At 30.7% G+C, this 15,428-nt stretch overlaps 1 long non-coding RNA gene across 4 annotated transcripts; it reads right to left on the bottom strand.

The window, feature by feature from the left end:
* Positions 1–1,364: 1,364 nt before the first annotated feature.
* LOC145091629 (uncharacterized) lies at positions 1,365–3,704 on the bottom strand. Of its 4 annotated transcripts, none has more exons than XR_013702233.1 (5): positions 3,189–3,704; positions 2,608–3,101; positions 2,265–2,493; positions 1,984–2,178; positions 1,365–1,379 (listed from the first exon to the last, which is right to left on the bottom strand). It is a non-coding gene; the product is annotated as an uncharacterized LOC145091629 (long non-coding RNA). The 4 variants fall into 4 exon arrangements; XR_013702234.1 differs by lacking the exons at positions 1,365–1,379; positions 1,984–2,178 and having other exon boundaries at positions 2,180–2,493; positions 2,608–2,720; positions 2,818–2,867; positions 2,964–3,101; positions 3,189–3,690; XR_013702235.1 differs by lacking the exons at positions 1,365–1,379; positions 1,984–2,178 and having other exon boundaries at positions 2,180–2,493; positions 3,189–3,273; positions 3,413–3,701.
* Positions 3,705–15,428: the final 11,724 nt, after the last annotated feature.

Here is a 15,428-nt window from a genome sequence, read left to right as displayed (position 1 = left end):
TAAACACGTTAATCTGCTTTTATACCACGGTTTTTTGAGACATAAACTTCACGTACGTTCGAGTACACATTTCAAGTCCTGTATTATATACCAGAATCCCTTGGAGGGGGAGCATGGTGTTTGTGTATAGATCTATACGGGCTTGACAACCCGCGCCCTGACTGTTAGCTACAGTCCACCATTTGGGGTGACAAACGTCATAACATTCCAACGCCTAAAGAACGTTGTGTATAGGCATTCCGAGTCAATAGTATGGTTATAAAACTCACATGGGGTATTCAAAATGCATTGATTTACAAGGTTTTCAAACACATTGGTTATTTTACACTTTCATACATTTTAGAAACAAACATTGGTCTTGAGAGAAGGCTACTTTTATATTAGTAGAAAATATAGGATTTTCTAAACACAACACAACCAAGGACAAAACATTTCATTTCATACAAACATTGTCATTTAAATACTTATGAAACTCACCAGCTTAAATGTTGATCTACTCTTTCAAAATTACTTGTATGTCCCAGGGAATCAGTAATTTCAGGTATCATTATGCTTTTGATGAAGGGATGCTGCGGCGCCAGTTTAATCTCATATTTTGACATCATATTGTAATTGGTTTTGAACATCTAACTTTTTGACAAATTTAAACTTTCAATTATATATATGATGGTTGTATTGCTTTCTTTACTATGTATTCAATTGTTACGTTACCACATGAAGTCATCCGCCCCCGAACGTTTCCGTCGTTCAGGTTTGGGGGTGTGACATATTTAAATGTTTTTTACAAAAAAAAAAAGATTAATGGCATTCAAATAATAGAAGATAAAATAAGATAACTAACCTATATCCTGCTTCCCATAAGTAGACCACTTGCTTTCAAAATATTTTGTCATTTGTCTTGTGAAATAAATATATATTATTAAAACAAAAACAAAAAGAAAACATATAAAATAAAATGCTCATATTGGTATCGAAATTTAAGTAGGTTGCAAAAGCAATTGTATAAGAAATCCTAAGTTGCAAAAGCAATAATACACTCGGTGATCCTGAAATGACCAATTTACCCCTATTTCTCTTCCTGCCATTATCATCTCCGGTCCTAGTTACAAAAAACCCTTGATGTATTTGAATTAGTGCAGAAGGCATCATTTAGACATATAATAACTTATAGATGTGGATGGTGAAAAATTAAAGGAGCTTCGAAACAGGCAAAGAAATATAAATAAAGTCGAAAAAAATAACCCTTTAACCCGTCAACTCCATTTGGAAAAAATAATCAAACAATGCCTATTGGAATCTTTCTTTAAGTGTAAAAATGGAACCACAACTTTGACTTTATTTGACTGATAATGAAATTGTGATCTCCCCAGCGTTTTCACCTAAAAAAGTATAATAATGTCTTAATCACTACAAAAAAAATAATCAAGTGACTAAATTGATTTAATTGTAAAAAAATCATTATAACAATGAAATAAAAGACTAACCATACAAATCGCTTTCGACTCCACCAAACCATTTATTTTTCCAACTTGTTAAACTTTCATTATCGTGTAAAAGCAAAAGAAAGTTTTACCCTTTTGTCATGTAAAACATAATAAGTGTAGTACTTTGTTCATTTTAAGATGTTATATCACACCAAAAAAACTCAATATTACTTATCATATACATGGTAAATTGTCTTTTTAATATTAGTAAATTATATGTCAAAATACAATGCCTTAAAGGGATGTTACAAAAAAATAACATAAAAATAAAAATAATAGAAAAATAACCAATTTCCTAAATGAAAAACTACGTAAAAGATTTATTAGAAAATATGAGTAACCAATGTAACATTCATTATACATTAAGTTCCATTATCAATTACACATTGAAAATAAATTTAAAGTATCAACCAAAGTAACAAAATTGACTTAGTGCAAGATTATTTGTATAGAAAATATAAATAGAAAAACAACTATTTTGAAAAGTAAAACCATTTACCTCTCTAATGTTGAGATCAATAGCTTCTGTTAGGCTTCATTTGTGGGCGATAAGCATGTGGCTTTTATATTTGACAAAATTTTGTTGGTATCGAGAGCATAAATTTTATCAGGGTTGCGATCGAAATCTATTGTGTTTTCAATGAGTTTTTCAGGACATGTTGCTACCTATTATAACTGGGCTGATGAACAAAATCTTAAAAAACAAAAAAAAAGTATGTTAGTTGATATATTGAGTTATAACACAAAACGTATGTGACAATGAGGTTATTCATTTAACACCTTTACAATCTCGCTTTCTTGATATTCAAATTCTAACAGAGCAACATTGAATGAAACAAAGTTGCATGAAGTGTCCCTGTTTAAAAATATTTACATAAATGATGCTTCTATGAAACTAATCTACATAAATGGTCAATAAGTAAGCAATCTTTAACAGCTTGTTTTGACAAGGTCTCCTTCATTTTGTCTTTAGTTTGAGAAACTTTCAAAGCCTTCCTGTAAGCATACTCTGGAAAGAAAAAAAAATCTTAAAGATGCAAAGTTTTTCTAAAAATAATCTTGGTAACCCGTCAAGAAATGTGCATTAAGAATCTGAAATATGTGATAATGTAATATATAATACCTTCATTTTTCTGCCAAAATTCCTCTTCATTTTCTTGTTCATGTATCTTGAGAATGTTTGCATACGGTCTTCAATGATTAGTGGTAATTGCCCCAGGAGAGAATGGATTTAGTCTGTCATAAAACAAAAACACTGTCGATAATAAAAAAAAACTCAAGTTGGTCTTTGTCTTGATTTTAGAATATCAGATAAGTCTGTGTTTTGCTTTACATGAGAGTGTTGTCAAGCTGTAACAGGGAGCATTAACAAAAACAAAAACCCTTAAAAATCAAAAACACATCATTGTTAGTGGTTTATACATCGTAGTTAAAAAGAAATAAAATTTGAAGTATTTATAAACATAGGTAACTAATTACCGTTTTACCCTCATTCAAAAGGATTCCTTTGGAGAGAATCATATGTAGTTGATGATTGAGTATATAGTTTAGTTGTTGAAGCCTTTGCAACACCTCTTTTTAGTTAAAAGGTTGTCAACAACACATCTCCAATCAGCCCTATCAATAATACAAAAGCAGATAATTATCAATAAATGGAGTGAATAAAAGTGTAAATATTGAGTAAAAAAAATGATATAAAATTACCTAAAAACCACCGATGCTTTATCTCAATTCCACATATTTACCATGGACATTGTAAAAGATCGACAACATCATAGTGCTTGGAAATCTATGCATCCACAGAGTCCAACAGATGTAAGAAACATTAACATTTCGTTGTAACATTTCATCGAGCACTTGGTGTACATCATCAAACTCACTTTCAAATTTCATAATAAAGAATGAAAAAAACAAAATCCAAAGTATACCGAAATTGAACAATAGCTTCGTTCAAATCCGAAATAAAAATATGCTTAGCTGCAAATCGCTTGTGGTGTAGACGTTGAACAATTGAAAGTCAACGGAAAGACGATGGAAAATAGGTGTCAGACTGAAGCCAAAAGCCGACGGGATGACGATGGTTGCAGCTGGCAGAGATCGGTGATGCAAGCAGACATTGGTGATGGCAGTTCTCAATAGGTTCTAAACAGAAGCCCTCACACAGGGTAGTGGTGGATAAGATGGATCAGGAAGTGGAAAGAGGGATTTGAGGCGGTGGTAATGACACGTATCAATTACATCGGAAGAGGGAAGGAAAGAAAGACACGTATCATAAAGAATTGAGAAAATAACATAATATGCCCCATAAAAAATCGGCAACAACAAAGCCACAAGAGAACACATACCCATAACCAAAGGACCAGTTTTGCCAAAAAATCAGGATGTTCACTATTCCTAAATATGATCCATCTTTAATATCTATATAAGAATTAACATTGTGTATTTTTTTCTACTTAGTTTATCTATTTTACCTCAAATATCATTTTGATAAAAAAAAAATTCTACTTGATTTTCATGTATGTATTTAAATTTGTTAGAAAATTTGTTTATAGTTTTTATGCACTCTATGAATATTTTTTTTATAATCTTTAAACTTATGTTGGTAAAACTGAAATTTAGAGTTTTTCTTGACGTAAAATTTTTCTTATTAAAAAAGAAAAAGAAATCTCCGATTCACCGTTGGGAATCTCTGGTCCCCGTTGGGGGTAGGGATGATGATAAATTTGTGTTCTCTGATGATAGGGATGAGGATTGGAATGGGGATTTATGGATGGGGATGGTGATTGGGGTCTCATGTATTTCCCGCCCCTATACCATCTCTAACAATCATGTATCCATCCTTATGAACATAATAGAAAGCATTTTCGTGATAGAACAATAAATCAATTAAAATTTGAAGGTAAAACCCTTAACTTTAGCACTAAGCAAAACACAACGGTTAAGAATTTCTGGAAAATTGTCTTTCTATCAAAATAATAAGTGTTAAGTGTTTCATAACACAATTTTAGGATCCTTTGAGAACAATTTTTTTTGTCAGAACATAGGAACATTTTTAGGCCTTTGATAAAAATCAATCTATTGGTTGTGATCAATTGATTAGTTTAATGCATAAAAGGGCAATAACGCAATTTCTCTCTCTCTCTCTCTCTCTCTCTCTCTCTCTCTCTATATATATATATATATATATATATATATATATATATATATATATATATATATATAGAAAGAGAGAGAGAGAGAGAGAGAGAGAGAGAAAGAGAGAGTGAGAGAGAGAGAGAGAGACAGATTAGTCGAACACCCACACATTGTGTAGGAAGAAAATTATATTATCAAAAATATATACATATATGTTATTAAATATAACTAATATAGTGAAAGAAATGTTTATTATAAGGTTGACATTTGAGATTTATATTTCAATACTTATATTTTTTGATTGTTTCTATATGTAGGTTGCACATAAATAAAAAATTTGTATAAATTTTTATTTATTATTATTTTTAGATATTTTAAAACTTAATTAATTTACAAACTATTTATTTGTTTATTTATTTTTCAACCATATTCATTTGAAACTCCAACAACTTTTCATCTTATGGTATTTAATTTTTTGTTAATTAATATATTTTTACTATATAAATCCAACAAGTTTTTATTTATGTCAATTCATTAGGTAAACAAAATATATATTTAGATTGAACCATATCACTTCTTTTGATATTACATATAAACTAGCTTTCTTAAAGTATGTCATGATCTATTAAGTATAATCAATGGGAATAAAAGTTTGGATGCCACTTCTTTTGATATTACATATAAACTAGTTTTCTTAAAATATGTCATGATCTATTAAGTATAATCGACGGGAAAAAAATTGGATGCTAGAAAAATAAGAATAACGTGTTTTGGTATTAGTGATGATTATCATAATCAAAGGAAAAGTTAATAGGTTAATACTTAATAGAGTTCTATCTAGGGGTGTTATTTGGTTTGGTTTTTCGGTTTTCGGTTAAAACGGTTCGGTTTTTTTGGTTTTTTTACATTTTAAATTTAACCATAACCAAACCAAATAAGGTTCGGTTTAATCGGTTTCAGTTTATTCGGTTATGGTTTATTCGGTTCAGTTTAACGGTTAAACCGAATAAAATTCAACACGTAAAAATAAATATCAGACTAAAAGAAAAAAGCTTACTAAACTATTACCAAACAAAGAAACTACATTAATATATAACATATTATATTCAAGTTGTAGTGATAGGTTAATATAAGTTTAACCGTATATGAAAATGAAAGAAATGACTAAAGGTTATTTGTTAATTTGTTTTTGCTTTTTAATACAAAATATAAAACAATTATAACTTTATATTTGTTACTAACAAAAAAATGCATGGAAATCTTAGTAACTAATCAATAAATTTATACATAAAATGTTGATATATATATATATATATATATATATATATATATATATTCGGTTTAACCAAAACAATAAAAATTTAACCAAAAACCAAACCGAATAAGGTATCCTTATTCGATTAACCAAACCAAATTAACCGAAAACCAAATATCAACAAACATGTGTTTAATATAACTAGGTTATAATCATTAACTACGTAATAGTAACTATTATAATAATATAAAAATTCGATATAAAACATTGTTATTATTTTAAATCATATTAAAAAAACTATTTAATTGAAAGTTGAAATTCAAGACTTATATTAAAAAAATTAAATGTAATATATTTATATACAAGGTTGAAATTCAAGACTTATATTAAAATAATTAAATGTAATATATTTATATACAAGGTTTTTGACTTATTGTATTTGTGTTTTTACAATCCATCTTTATCTTAATACTTTAAGGGAAAGATTTGACTTACCATATACATCTATCTTTTATCTATCTCTTATAAAAAAAAGGTCATTCAAATAAATATGGTTCAAGATAGGCCATCTATCTTGAATCATATTCATTTGAAACTCTCAAGCTCTTTAGCTTATGTCATTTAAATGATAATAGAACTCATAGTTTTTTTTTAACTTATGATACTTAGTTGGTGCTTATGACACATGATTGGTTATCATATATATATATATATATATATATATATATATATATATATATATATATATATATATATATATATATATATATTATAAAGCATATTAGTCATATCTTGAATTTTAAGAGGCATAAGTTACAAAGTTTTTTTAATATTATATGTATAAGAAAATTCAATTGAATCGTTACTACGCCTTATTCACGATATATAAGAATGGGTATAAGGAAACGCCTTATAAAATGACTATTGAATGGGTGTACTTTTCATCCACCACTCCTTTATACGGTGGATGATCGTTAGCCGAATGATTTTGATAAGACATAATCACATTAAAATTAAGTATAATGTTATAAAGTAGTAGAACCTTATTTAAAATCTCACTCTAGTTACTTTAGGAAAAATGTGAAAGTGTATGCTAATCCATGAAAACGCACATCGTTTCTTTCTGATTCATTGGTGGAGTGTGTGTGGTTAACTGGATCACTAATTTGGGACTATAGAGATGAAACAATGAAACAACTTGTGTTTATAATTGTTGATGGAGCGTGTATGGTTAATGGCTACATAAATAAGAGATTATATATTGATCGATGGTGTTTGAGCGGGTTTGCATGGTTATTCACATCTTAGTAGTGATCATCGACATCCCAGTCACAATTGGTGAGAGCATAATCTGAGATTAAACATGTCATTGATGTTTCAACGAAAATCTCAAAAGATCTAGGAGTTTCATTTGATTGAAATTGGTGAAATGTTTCTACCTAGCTAAAATAGTTTCATGATATGACTACGGCATCCCTCTTCATATTACGAAATGAATATATGGATTCTATCCTTAATTTAAATTTTGGTTAATAATTTAGGATTGAAATCAACTAACTTGAATTCTCTCTTTTCCCATTTTTAGATGTCAAATAAAGATTAAAAAAATCTTCCTCATTCTTATGGAAATGTTTTTCCTTAATCTTCTAGAGATGGTATTCCACATTATGATCAGGGTGAAAATTTCATCTTTTCTTTAAGTAATGGTGGAATTGGGCATTGTCCTCCTTCAAATCTTCATCCTCTTCCTATGACTCTCCTAGTGTCACGTTTTTCTCAAGTTGAAAGATATGAAACTACTTAATCTGTATTGGCGTGTAAACACAAAGATGTAAATTTTTTGAGTGTGCATGTTCTGAAAATGAAATCGTACTTTGACAATTTGGAAAGAATGGGTGTTATATTCCCGAAGGAGAAAGCCATTGATTTGGTTCTTATCTTGTTTCCTAAGTCATATGGTCAGTTCGTTGAGAACTTTCATATGAGGAATCTCGACATGACCCTAATTGATCTGACCCATATGTTGATGGTTGTAGAAGCGGAAATGTTTAAGAATTCAACCGAAGCAAAAATGCTTAATAGGTCTAATCCCAAGGTTTCTATGGACACTGAAAATGGTAACATTTGTGATCAAGAAAAAGGTTTCTCTTCCCAATTGAAAGGGATTGGCCAAGGTCACACAGTATAATCGCATGGTAAAGAGAAGGTTTGATTCTAAGATCATTCCCAATGTTGACCCCAATGAGTCCATTTGTTTCTACTGCCAATTAAAGAGACATTGGAAGTGAAGTTGCCTAAAATACCTGAAGGATCTTGAAGATGCTAATATCAATTCGTGTGACTCTACTTCAGGTACATCCATTATCTAACTCCATTATAAGTTCCTATTTGTAGACTTGTAATACAAAATGTGATGATCACATTTTGATGGTATTTCAGGATCTAAAAGAAAAAATCAAGCTTAAGCAAAAGTGAGCTAAATCTTATCGTGGGGTCGCATGGTTCGATTGTTAGAATTTGGAGCTACTAGTTAGGATAATATAATAAATTGTTATTACTATTTTGAGATGTCTAGAAACATAGTTTTTATTATATTCCTTATAAGGATAAGTTCCAATTTTCGTTTTGTTTCAATAAAAGTAAAGCTTTGGTTTATGAAGTTGCTTTATTTTATATTTCCTTGCAATGGTATTAATGACTGTGTTTCTAATGATAGCAATATTAATTGTGGATTTGATTCTTATTATATCATGCTTGCAGTATTCTCAGATTTAACAAAATGAAAAGAAATCTCATCACCAAGTTTAAGTTGGACAGAAACTTGGAGTCATACAATTCGAATTGCATGATGCATGAGAATCTTGTTCATTGGAAAATTACGACTAACTCCTTTTTCACATGTTTATGTGAAGCAAGTAAAGGATTGATTGATCTAGTATATATTGATATAGACCTTTAATATCCTCCACAAGCGATGATAACTATACTCGTCATGATTTGCTGATGTTTAAGTAAATATAATTATGTTTAGTCCAATACTTTTGAAAGGGTTTACTTCCATAAGAATACATGTTTATTTTGAAGAGTGTCAACATAATGATGGTGAGTTAATAGGTTTGTAGTATCTGAAATAAAAGTAATTTCAAACATAAGTAGTTTCTTGATGTATATAAGTGGTTTCTCGACTTATATATTATTAGTGAAGTAATTACACTTTCAAGGTTATAATAAATCCTTATAACTGAGCTCCTGACTAAGTAGTTTTTCCCCTCTCGAAACTTCATTGGACATCATAATAAGTAGAAAATTATCACCCATTGTGAGTTAACCGTCAAGGTTGTAGCTAGCAACCATAGGTGGGGTTTTCAACCCGTATAGATTTATACATAATTCCCTCACTCACCAAGATTAACGGTTATAAGTCAGGGGTCTTATAAGTATTGAACTTAGGTAAAGAATATGTCTCATGTAATCATTGAGTGATAAGTTTTATAAGTTCGTAAGTCTAAGCTTGTACACAAAATTTCTCAGGCATAAGTTTAAAAGCATATACACAATGCTTAAGTTTTAACAACATATACACAAATGCATAAGTTTATAAGCATAAGTCCATAAATGCAAGTTCGTCAGCATGATTTATCTAGCATAAGCTTGTAAATGAAAGTTTGTAAATTTTAATGTATGAATTTATAAACATTTTAACATGTACCCCCTGATAATTGTAAAACGTAAGAAAATAGGTCGTAAAACTCACAGCTAGGTTCGCTTAGTGTAAACGAGACAAAGGAGAGAAGCCTAGAAGATGTTGTCGGAAAAATGTCGTTTAAACAGCACTTCGTCGGAAATAAATCGTGGTCTGTCAGAAAGTGAATATTGTTTCGCCAGAAAAGTGGCTAGAGCTTCGTCGGAAAATCGTCGGAATTTTCACCGAAATGTCATTGGTGCCGGAGGTTTGACCGGAAAAAGAGATGGCCCATCTACCGATGTCGGAGGGTTGTGGGTGGTGTTCAGTGGTGAGTAACAGAGGTCTTACAGTGGCAAGAGGCAGGTGATGGTGGTAACAGACAATGGCTGAAGTGGTTGTCGATGGTGATTTGTCACCGGAAATTCAAGAGAGGGAGAGAGAGGGGAGAGAAAAAAAACCAGAGATAGACAGAGAGAGAGAGAGAGAGAGAGAAAGAAAGGGGGAGAGGGGGAGAGTGAGTGAAAGAGAGAGAGAGAGAGAGAGTGAGTGAGAGACGGTGAGAGAGGGATAGATTAGGAGAGAAATGAGATGTGAGTTTTTGGAGAGATGAGGGTTAGTATTTATAGGTTAGAGATTTTTTATCCAACGGACGTAATCAATCCTGACTCAACGGTGAGATCGAGTGCGGTGTGTCGCATTTGTGGCCAAGCGACGCAGTGTGTCGGGTCTTGAAAAAGAAAAGTTCTTTTCATATACTAGCTTACATTACCTCGTTCAAAATATCAAAACGTAATTGCAAATCCCAGTGGAGCAAGTGAAACAAACTGTTTGAGGTTTTGATTTTACGATCATGATTAACCCATGGAAACCACGGTTACAAAATTAATTAATATTCATAGTAAAAAATTCAAAATTATTATTCAATTATTTTATATAAAATTTTAAATACATTCTTAATTAAGAGATTTTTTTATTAGTTATGTAAAATTATAATTATTGATTCAAATAAATATGTTGAATTAATTTATGATGTGTGTGAAACAAACTAGTTTTAATCCTACTAACTTAGACACAAAATAAACACACGAAAGGCAGTGTACTTATCGATTAGTAATATAGTTCAAGCAAGTAAGGTATCGAACACAGGGAACGGTAAACAATTAAAATAAATGCTAATATTATCTAAATAAAACAAGTAATAGAAAATGGGTTTTCTCGAGTTTTGCAAGACTAGAAACTTAAACAATTAACTAAAATTTAAACTAAGAAACTAAGAACTAGATAAACAAAGATTCAACTAAATTCAATAACGAAGGGAACTTCTGTTTAGTTCAACTCAATTGATCATATGGTTGATATTATGGCAATAGTGAAATGGATTAATTCTTTTATTGGCTACCGATTCAAGTGATTAGATTCACGTTCGCTGCACTAATCCTTAGAGAACAAACTAACTCAAACAGTGGTCAGTTGTCTAATTTAATTCAATTCACTAGGTTATTTATTCGGGTTAATTTAGACTTGTAATGGTTAACTAATTCGGTCCTTTAGTTAACCTCTTGTTGATGGTCATCACACAAGCTCACACATGAATTTACCTATTTTTCTTATTAATTCTAGTTTCATGTTCATTAATCCTAGACATATGATAAAGTGGTCACATAAACATATGAGGTTAACAACCAAGAGATGTTCATGCAACTCAATTATCTTCCTATTAACAGAAAATAGTTATCATTCACACATAAGGTTCTTTAACAAGCTAGAATCAAAAAAATCACCAATATTAAATCAATCCTACCATAAATCAAACCATAATCACAAAATCATCTATCCTAAATAGAAGTTATGAATTTTTAGCTCATATCTACAGCAAATAACAAACTAAAAACATAATCTAATGATTGAAACATGGTTTATGCAAAAGATTAAGATAAAAGTAGTGTGTTATTGCCTTTGATCTTCTTCCAAGTTGATATCTAGGTTGAAATCTCGAAAACCACAGCTTCTAAGAACACTTCTGGCCTCCAAAAATCGTCCTAAACTTCCCCCATTCATTAGGGTTCGAATGAGAAGCGTTTCTATATATATTCTGAAAACAGGGGCTACTCAGCGAGTCCAGTGACCTACTCGCCGAGTCCATCACTTAAAATCCCGTGTACGGCAAGGCAAAGTCAAGAATCGCGAAACTTCTGACCAACTCGTCGAGTTGATGCCCTACTCGTCGATTCCGTTTGGAATCAGCATTTTCTAAAAACATGAAAGTCATCCGAAATTGTGTCTACTTTTCAGAATATTTTGAATCTCATCAATTAGAGTTATGGTTCATGAGATATGTCCAAAATACTGACGAGGGGTCAAGCTGTCCAGCAACATCCTTCTTTCTTCAAAATCCAAGATCCAAGCTTCCAATCGCTAGTTCCGCTTCCTTTTCCACCCGAGCATGTCATTGTTTCAGAAAAATGAAATTCTAAACTAATTAAGCACCTTTTGTTCATTATATGAGACAAAAACAACATAAATTATAAAGATAATGCATGAATTTTATAACTACATATGCCCATATCAATTTATCATATATATTAGACTCTTTTTATTTGTGAACTAATGAAAACAATAATATAAAATTTAAAATTTAAAATAAAGAATAAATAGATTGACAAATAACATCACATTAATTAGGAGGTTTAATAAATTTAAAATAGAGAATTAATAGAATGACAAGTGGCATCATATTAATTAGGAGTTCTAATATTATGACACTTGGCAAAAGGACTACTCTTTTATTAGTATAGAGATAATAATAATTAATACATATCTATTCAAATCATATGTATCCAATCATTATTTATGTATAATGACAAACTAGGTGTGAAACTCGTGTATTACACGGGTTTATTAATAAAAAGTTTTGGTAACCACAAAGACTATGTTAATAAAAAAAATAAGGATTGAGTTTGTGACCTTTTGGTAAACCGTATGGACTATTTATGTAATTTGGTCTTAATTAATCTATACTAATAAAATTAATTAATATGAATTCACAAATGGAATGTATTATCTACATTAATATATATATATATATATATATATATATATATATATACATTAATTAATATATTAATAGAAAAAAATTAAAAATAGAAAGTTATTATGTACATTAATTAATATATTTATAGAATTAATTAACATAAGGTGACATTTAATAGGTGAGATTTGAATAAAAAAGAAAAAACCTATAAAATGAAAAGTGGATATTAAATAAATCAAAAAAATCTAGAAAATGACAAGTGTCAAAATAAAGGATGAGAGGACATGTGGCAAAATCATTCTTATTTATTAGGTTAGACTAGGTGTGAAACTCGTGTAATACACGGGTTGATTAAAACAAAAGCTAAATATTTAGGTTTAAATATCAAAATATCAGCAATGTATTTTAACTTGAGACTAATGATAAAATCATTGTGTTGTATAATCAAATACAAATTTTAATTATCGGAAAAAAAAAACTACAATCATATATAGTAATATCATTGTTTTATTTAAAATAATTATAATGAAATAATTTAGTTTGTTAATAACTTCTATTGTTTTGTTATTCTCAAAAATATGTTTAAATAAATTCTATTTGTAAAATAAAAAAAATACAAGCTAAATAAGCATGTTGTTGGTGTCATTATCAAAAAGTTTTCGTATAATATATTTTGATATTTTTAAGATATATCTAAATTGGTTTTAATCATACAAACTATATAATATTAGATTGAATTGAAATTCATCGTATAAATGGTTTTATATTATATTTTAATTATAATGTTCAGTTGAAATTTGATTTTTTTTTTCAGAAAAAAATGAAAGATTATGGTGAGAATAAAATCTTGAAATCCTTCTTTGTGAATTGTTGAGCAAATCAAGGACGTATAAGTATAGATGGAAATTGGGGATGTAAAATAAGAAAGGAATCAACCATATTTAAAACATTTAATACATTACATATTTAAATAAAATTTTATGTGGATTTTTAATTTTAAAATTTGAAAAAATCTAGAATTTGACATTTGGATTTTATTAATCCAAAAAAAACTACAAAATTACAAGTGTCAAAAGTAGTGAGAGAATGACATGTGGCACATTGATTTTCATTTATTAGTATAGAGATGCTTGTTTATCGACTTTCTACACATATTCAAGAATTATGTGATATCGGGGATACATCTCAAAGTGTATAAACTTTATTTACATCAAAATGACTTGCATAGGTTATATTAGTACATAAGTTTTTAAACATAATCATGCTTGATCTTAAAGCGATAAATTGACCTAAATTGAGAATTGTCACATATTCCTTCCATTCGAGATCCATTAGAGATCTTTTACGACAATGAAGGTGCTATTTCTCTGGCCAAAGAACCCATATCACATTAGAAGACCAGACACATAATCAAAGGTTCAACTACATTCGAGATGAATTTGGAAGAGGTGAGATAAGTAATCGCAAAGTACACACTGATCAAAATTTGGCATACTCATTCAGGAAGCCCCTTCCTCAAGCTAAGTATGAAGGTCATGCTCGAGGAATTGGACTTCACAATTTTAGTAATTGGATTTGATCTTTGTTTTAGTATTGAATGTTGGAACATTGTAAAACATCAATTATTGTAATGTAACGACGCAAAAATCATAAGGTCAAATTTTCATTTTTAATTCAACATATAAACACCATTTATTCTTATCGACAATTTAAAAGCATTTTATAGTGAAAATGGTTATCAGAGTACAATCCCAAAATCATAAAGTGTAAAAACATGCGTGGATGTCGTGCGATTAAGTCGGGTCCTTCCCTTTGGAACCAAAAGTACCTGAAACCATAAACATAAATGTAGCATCCGGAATTTTGGGTATGATAGTTCGGGTTTCAATTTTGAGGATTTAGGAGGGACTCGACGAGTCGAAGGCCTGACTCGCCGAGTCACGACGGGTTGATCACGTGGATTTAATGAGCGGACTCAACGAGTCCAAGTATGGACTCGCCGAGTAAGTTCTGGGCCGAGAAAACCCTAAGTTCCGGTGTTGGAGCCTATTTAAAGGAACTTATGACCTTGGGTGTGCCTCATATCTCCTGTGAGAAACCCTAAATCGCCATTGGAGCCATGGGAGAGTTACTATGATGCAATCAAGTAATTTGGTGGGTTTTATAGAAGGAAAAGAGCATGATTCAAGCAAGGAGCTAGAGGGGGGCTGTGGATCTAACATTTCTTACTGTAGGAGGTATATCTTGCATCCTTTTCACGTGTTTTTGGTTAGACCTCGAGATTTGGGAGTTTTAGGGTTTAACTCCCCTTCTATTATGATTATGAGCTAAGTGAGTCATGATCTGAGGTGGGAAACCTCAGATCTAAACCTTGAGAGGTCCAAAGAGTCCCACTCTTTCAACTTTATTATGTTCCATTGGAGTTGTGAACCTAGGTTGCCATTTTAGAAGCTATTTCACCAAATAAGACCCTATAAGTGGTGCATGAGCTTAAAGATTGGACCTTTACGTGATTATTGGGTGTTAGAAGGTCAGATCTACAAGTTAGAGAAACAGATCTGACCTCAGAAGATCGTTTTAGTGTTGCCATGGAGAAAACTTGTCGAGTCCATAAGAGAACTCGACGAGTCGAGTCGGGTTGCCCCGTGATTCGTGATCAATGGTGACCCACCGAGTGAAAGGCTAACTCGACGAGTCGAGTGAGGCCTTAGGAGGATTCTGAGAACACGCATTGACTCACTGAGTCACCCGAGTGCACTTGACGAGTCTGGTCAAAGTTTGACCGTTGACTAGAGTTTACTTCAGTTGACCTTAGGGTTTTGGTTAAGCTGATTCAAG

This window comes from Lactuca serriola, chromosome 3 (assembly GCF_051521515.1).
Source record: "Lactuca serriola cultivar US96UC23 chromosome 3, Lser_US96UC23_V15, whole genome shotgun sequence".
In the NCBI taxonomy this organism is placed as follows: Eukaryota; Viridiplantae; Streptophyta; class Magnoliopsida; order Asterales; family Asteraceae; genus Lactuca; species Lactuca serriola.
Note: the sequence above shows the minus strand (reverse complement) of the source record. Positions and strands in the feature narration are given on the sequence as shown.